Source organism: Danio aesculapii, chromosome 20 (genome assembly GCF_903798145.1).
Source record: "Danio aesculapii chromosome 20, fDanAes4.1, whole genome shotgun sequence".
In the NCBI taxonomy this organism is placed as follows: Eukaryota; Metazoa; Chordata; class Actinopteri; order Cypriniformes; family Danionidae; genus Danio; species Danio aesculapii.
Window position 1 is genome coordinate 9,342,484 of NC_079454.1, and position 6,867 is coordinate 9,349,350.

The following is a 6,867-nucleotide window of genomic DNA, read 5'->3' on the forward strand; positions in this document are numbered from 1 at the left end:
GCTAAAACCATCTTGACCAGCCTGGTTTAAGCTGGAAATAGCTGGTTTTGGCTGGGCTCCCAGCCTGTCTAGAAATGTACTGTCTGGAAATGGCCAAAACCCCTCTAAAACCAGACTGGTCGACCAGCTAAAACCAGCTAACCAGCCTAGGCTAGTTTAAGCAGTTTTTTCAGTAGGGAATTCAGAAAAGCATTTAAATCAGTAGAGGAAGAAGCACGCGTCACGTTTTTAACGTGGTTTTGGACGCGATATGTGAACAGCCCCATGCAGATTTAACCTGAGAGATACAGTACAAGCACTGATCTATAATTAATACGTGATTACGAGCTGCGCGGGGCCATTACAACTTATAACTCACAATTCAACACATATTTTGCAAACTACACAAAAGAGGCAACAATTTTTATGACACTTACAGGTTATGATCCGGAGGGTAGAAGAAACTTGTTCATTTGAACTGTAAAATTACTGACAAAGTACCTGTACAATAAGTAGGTATGTTATTGTATCAAAAATCTGAGAAATGACAGGAGCAACCACAGCACACGGTTGGCTATATTGTGGTGTTGTTGTGAAAATGAACTTTAACCCTTTATTTCCTGCAGCCAAATCTTCATCTGTCAGTGATCGTCATCTTCGCGTCATGATCAGTCCCGTGATTCCCTACGCCTCCGCAAGGGTCTGAAGTGAAAACGCGTTCACATTTTACTGGAACTGGAAGTACATATTTGGTGATGTACCGTATCGACGTCGATGCGATCAAACAAAAGATCCGAACGCAACTCGATTCATTTATTCGACTCTGAGTCAACTGATTCGCTAAAGAATCAATAGTTTTAAACAAGGTGCACTTTTAGATTTAAACCTCAGCTGGATGTTTTTATTCACTTAGAGCTGTGTTACACACTGCATGGAAGGTCATTATCAAAAACCCATAATAGGGGCTCTTTAATAAATAACCGAATTCTGCAATGTGACTATTGTAGATTACATTGCAGTATTCAAACGATATAATGTTTAGCCCTAAACTATACATTTGTTTGTTGTGAATGTGACCTCTAGTGGCGAAAAATACATACTGTGCTTTTAAAATGTTAAACTTATAAATGTTTTACTTGGAACTTGGTTTGTTATGTTTACAGTAATTCTTCCAGGAATTAATAACTTATACACATATAAAAAAGCAGCATGTGTGTAGGCCTGACAGAAGAACGTTAGGGAACCACAATCTCAGTTTAGAGAATCCTCCGGATGGGCCTCTGGGATCTCCAGCTCGCCTGCGTTACTCATGCTATTGTTATACATAACCATATTCAGCTCATCCATCTCATATGCCAAGAGAATATAATTATTCAAAGCATCTCATTCACTCCAATCCCCCTTTGCTTTTCGACAACTGGGTCAACCAAAGAGATTCCTAATGTGGAAGAGTTGGAAAGACTGTACTAGCATTATATGCTAAAAACAATGAGTTGTAGAGCCTGATCTGTTCTTCTGTATTTATAGTGGCAGCTGTGGGGTTTAAAGTGACCCGTGTCTCTTCAAGGTCACTGTCGAGGACATGAAGGATTTATTTTAAAACCTATAGTGACCTGTTCTGCGGTCAGTATAGATATTTCAATGTGGATTTCAAAGTGTTCTATATTGAGTCCCAACAACAGGGGTACAGTAAATACATCGGAGGTAAGAATACATTGTCATTTTTGTCAGAATATGCATTTGATTTTGGAATTATTTTTCAATGATTTTGATATGGTAAGTTTGAGACTATTTGGGATTTAAAGCCTGTAAACCCCTCTCTTACATAAGACAGCTCTGCTCTGATTGGTCTGTTGGCATTTTGACGCATTACTTTGCTCATGGTGATGTAGATCGTGAAAAAAATCGATTGATTCGAACATATATTCACTCATCAAGGCAATTCAGAGCTGTCTCTTTCATTTGAGGGACTGTATCTTTATTTATGATGCACTTTTTCGATGATCAACTTTGCAGATTGTTCACATTAAAGGGCAGCAATGTCATAAATTGCAAATAAGTCTTTTTGTGAAGACACATTTGATCCCCTCTTTAGAGTTCAAGTAAATTAAATTAATATCAGTTGGAATGCTAATGCTAAACCTATTAAAATTTAAAGCTAAGTGAATAGTAATGAAATATAAAAAAGTATTTTACAGTACATGAAAAATGTATAAAAACGACAAAATATTTACTGAAAGGTACGATTACAAAAAGATATATTATAATATTTATCATTAATATTACTAAAACATTGTATAATTTATTTTTGAAATTATAAACATATATTTATATATACACAATATTTGAGTGTCAACTCTACCCTGAATTAAATTAAATTAAATTAAATTAAATTAAATTAAATTAAATTAAATTAAATTAAATTAAATTAAATTAAATTAAATTAAATTAAATTGTCAATATTTGACCTAAATTTAATAAAATAAAATAAAATAATTTCCTAAACTATAGGGACAACCACTGACATGGCTTCTGTGACGATTCATTTATTCATTTTCTTTTCGGCTTAGTCTCTTTATTAATCAGAGGTCACCACAGCAGAATGAACCGCCAATTTATCAAGCATATGTTTTACGCAACGGATGCCCTTCCAGCCACAACCCAGTACTGGGAAAGGAAAATTCTAATATATTCAATTATAACTTTATCTTCAAATCAATCGTACACAAATTGAACACCCGCAAATGTCAAGGATTCTTTTTAAGAGAGAGAGAGGAATTCAGAAAATGTTTGATATCAGCTTTGATGAAGCACTTTTAGCGCAGTCTTCATCCGTCAAACACCAGGAGTCCTCGTTGAGGCTGTTTGGGTCATTGTCAATGAGTAATGGACATGAATAAAGCAAAACAGATGCGCTGCCGATAAAACTCTAAATCTCTCTGTTCCGTCGGCCCCATTAGCTTCTAATAGATTACAAATAAACCATCGTTGTCGGGTCTTTAATCACATGTTGGCCTTGCTGTAACCGATCAGGGTTGGCGATACATTTTAATGCCACTTACATTTAATTCATGGGCCTGTTATATTCTTTATCCTACACCCGACGATGTTTTGTGTGAAATATGGCAATTATGTGAGTCTGTTAAACTGTAAGGATATAAAAATAAGAGTAATAATTGTTCTTTTCACAGTTCATCCATCAAATATTGTAAGGGAACTTACAATTAGAACTTACAAATGACTCTCTGGGGCGACACGGTGGCTTAGTGCAAGGTCACTGATTTGAGCCCCGACTGGGTCAGTTGGCATTTCTGTGTGGAGTTTGCTCCAGTTTCCCCTAAAGATATGCGCTATAGGTAAATTGGGTAAGCTAAATTAGCCATAGTCTATGTTTGTGAACGAGTGTGTTTCCCAGTACTGGGATGCAGCTGGAAAGGCATCCGCTGCGTAAAACAAATGCTGGATAAGTTGGCAATTCAATCCGTAATGGCAACCCCTGATGAAAAAAGGGACTAAGCCGAAAGAAAATTGTATGAATGTATGAATACATCACATTTAAATAAAATAATAAAAAAAAATAATTAAGTTGCTTGAAATAAAATAGACAATTTTGGAGCTAAAGAAATAAATTAGAATGATCATAATCACCAGCTATCTAGTAGTTGAAGATCGCTGGAGAACTACTGGACTTCAAATCTTATCATGCACCTTGATTACTCACACACAGCTGGTAACTCATCATGTACTGATTATCTGGACTACATATTCAACTCTCAAACACACACATTGCTGAGTCTTGTTTGTTTGCTGTAACATTTCTTAGTGTTCTCTTGTTTAGTCTTGCTGTGCTTTTGATCTTTGCCTTGCTTTCTCATGTGTGTTGTTTTGCTGTCTGTATTGACCATTTTGACTGTGACCGCGACTACGATTTTGGATTACCTTCATGTAGTGGTGGGCAGAGCGAGGCTTCATGAAACACTGAAACAGTTGAAGCAAATGTGCTGAAGCTTCGAAATGTTTCGAAACCTGTCTCTACAGCGACACCTAGTGATCATTTTTTTATGTATTATTCTGGAACAGTTTGAGCAACGGCTTCACATTGTAGAGCCGAGTGAATCAAGTGATTTAGTGGAGCGGTGAGAGTTCCTGACTAGCATGAAGAGATAATGGTTTTGAATACAGGGTGATGCAGCTACAGATGTCCGTTTTTAAATAATCTGTTCTTGTAACATGATTTGTTTTAACATTGGCCTGACATTCGAATTAACTCTTTGTGAATAAATATGTCTTGTTTTGGTGATAAAAAGTAACATTAAAGTCACAATTTTAGGGTATTTGTACAAGTTGCACGGTCCACTAGGCTACATAAGATAGCTATGTTTTCATGTCAGTCAAACACAGATTCACCAGGCCTGAAACACTTCTGAAATGACAGATGCTTTGAATTGCTTTAGTCACGTGACCTGGTGTTACGAAACACTTTAGTCACATGTCCTGGGTGTTTCAAATCAACTTAGTCACGTGACCTATGTGTTTCAGGTCATGCTTTGGTGCAGTCTTTTGAAACACTTGCGCTTCGGGATCTTGAACTGTGTTAAAACATTAGTTTTATGTCAACCATCCATAGTCTAGTCTTGCTTTTGACCGTTGCCATGTTTTCTAGTGTGTGTTGTTTTGCCACCTGTATCGACCATTTTGACTGTGACCACAACTACGATTTTGGATTACCCTCATATATCTGTTGTTCCTGTTTGACCATTGCCTGCCTTACTAAGCTATTAAAAAGCCCCTATTATACATTAAAAAGGGTCATATTTTGACCCAACAACAGGCTGATGTGCATGCAAGGTCAAAAAACACTTTCATTGTCTTATAATATGCTTTTATTTTTACCTAATTATCCCAGCGACTCCTATATGATTCGTTTAGTGATTCATTTGTTCCCAAACCCCTCCTTAGCACGAAGCTAATTTGCGTTGATTGGACCGATGTTGCAATTAGTCAACAGCGTTCAGCGCGAGACAGAGTGAAATGGCCACCACGGCTTATCAACAATATTGAAGTAGTCAGAGTGCAGAGTGTATGTGTGAGCATACCTGCCAACACTCCTGTTTTTCCAGGGAGTCTCCCGTATTTCAGACTCATCTCCATCTCCCGCCACCCTCCCGTTTTGTTCTTTATACTGGAAAACTCCCGTAATTTCAACCACCATTCGACCCCCAACCGGGATCTGCTACAGTGTTTGTGGGCGGGGCCGCAGGTTTCAATTTTCCCAGGTTTGCGCGCGCAACAATTGGTTTCGTATTGACGTCACGCCGAAACAGCTAAAGACTCATTATCAAGACGATTCATTTGAAGCACTATGAGTCGACTCTTTTATAAATGAATTAGTAGTTTTAAACACTGTGCACTTTCGGATTTAAGCCTTAGCTGGATATTTCACTTCACTTAGAGCTGTATTACACCCTACATGGAAGGTCATTTTCCAAAACCAATAATAGGGGCTCTTTAAAGAAATTGCGTTCAATCCCTCAACTCTGTTGTCCCAGACCCTCACATGAGAAGAATCAGCAGCATATGCTATCAATTTCACAATGCTTTTTGATGCACAGGATATTAAACTAAGCAAAAGTTGTCTGATTTATTTTAAAAAGTGTACTTACAAAACTATTGCATAGAAGGAAATTTAAGATAAAAAGTGTACTTATAAAAATAGAAAAGCCAGTTGGAGAGATAATATTTTATTAAACATTTTTATTTTATCTTATTTGATTGGTGAAATCTATTTAAATTTCTTATAATAAAGTAAGTGGTTTGAATTTAATTAAATTTAATGTACAACAATTGAGAATTAATGGTGGTTCATTCCACTGTGGTGACCCCTGATGAATAAAGAGACTAAGACGAAGGAAAATGAAGGAATGAATTGAAAATTAAATCAATAGTATTATCATGAAACATCTACTTGCGGTAGAACAGATTACTTTTTAGTTTAGTTCTGTTGTCTAATATCCTTTATTTCATCCCATCTAGTAAATCATTCACAGTAAGACCAGCAAGCAAGATACATTTTAACGAACATCCACTCCCCCCTCAAATATTAACCATTAAAACATCAGAAATGACTCCCAAAAGTAATTAAAAGATGAACATTTATAAACATGATTATGATTGTACCTTTTGAGAAGCAAAACTATTCATCAGCAAATACAGCAGAAGCAGTCTGTATTATGTTTAAAGAGATTGTGAAGCGCAATTAGTCTCAACCATTAATGGATATCAGCAAGGACAGAAAATTCATTTCAATACACCTGTTTAAATGAGTTTACCGGTCAAGTTCGTCAGCCCAAAAAGCATAATAGGAAAAAAAAACTGCATTTTCCCCCACGCACATCACAGTCGACGGTTAAAAAGCTTTTGTTAACACAGCTGAGGAAGCACAGATGTTGCTGGAGTGCTCTCTAAAAAATTCACTTGCCTTAAATCCTTTTTACATAAAATTATGGTACAGCATAATGCGGGAAAAAACATAATGAAGGGAACTTACTTTAGGCAGTCAGTCCAGTTGGATGGCAGTCTTGAAAAATGACTTCAATCTAATGAAACTGTATTCATCCTACAGGTTTTAAGACGAAAAAAAGTTTGCTGATCTTCAATATAATGTAACATCGAGGCAAAAAAGAACAAATATGAAGAAAAATTTGTAATACTTAGTTGTAGCCCAGGAGAGAGAGAGAGAGAGAGAGCCCTCAGGACTGTGGTTCCTCTGAGATTCACTCAATGTGTCCTCTTTGGTTTGTTATTCAGATGGTTACTAAGGGTAACTAGTGCTGTAGACAGTGTAAAGAGCAGTGACCAGTGACAATGACAAGCTCTCCTTGGAAACCA

General features: G+C 36.7%; 1 protein-coding gene across 1 annotated transcript in view; it reads right to left on the reverse strand.

Moving 5' to 3' along the window:
• LOC130248177 (uncharacterized) overlaps positions 1 to 6,607 on the reverse strand; it is a 32,360-nt gene extending 25,753 nt beyond the window's left edge. The window contains exon 1 of the mRNA XM_056481736.1: positions 6,527 to 6,607. The gene's annotated coding sequence lies outside the window, so the exon portion shown is untranslated. The remainder of the gene's footprint in view (positions 1 to 6,526) is intronic.
• Between the last annotated feature and the right edge of the window lie 260 nt (positions 6,608 to 6,867).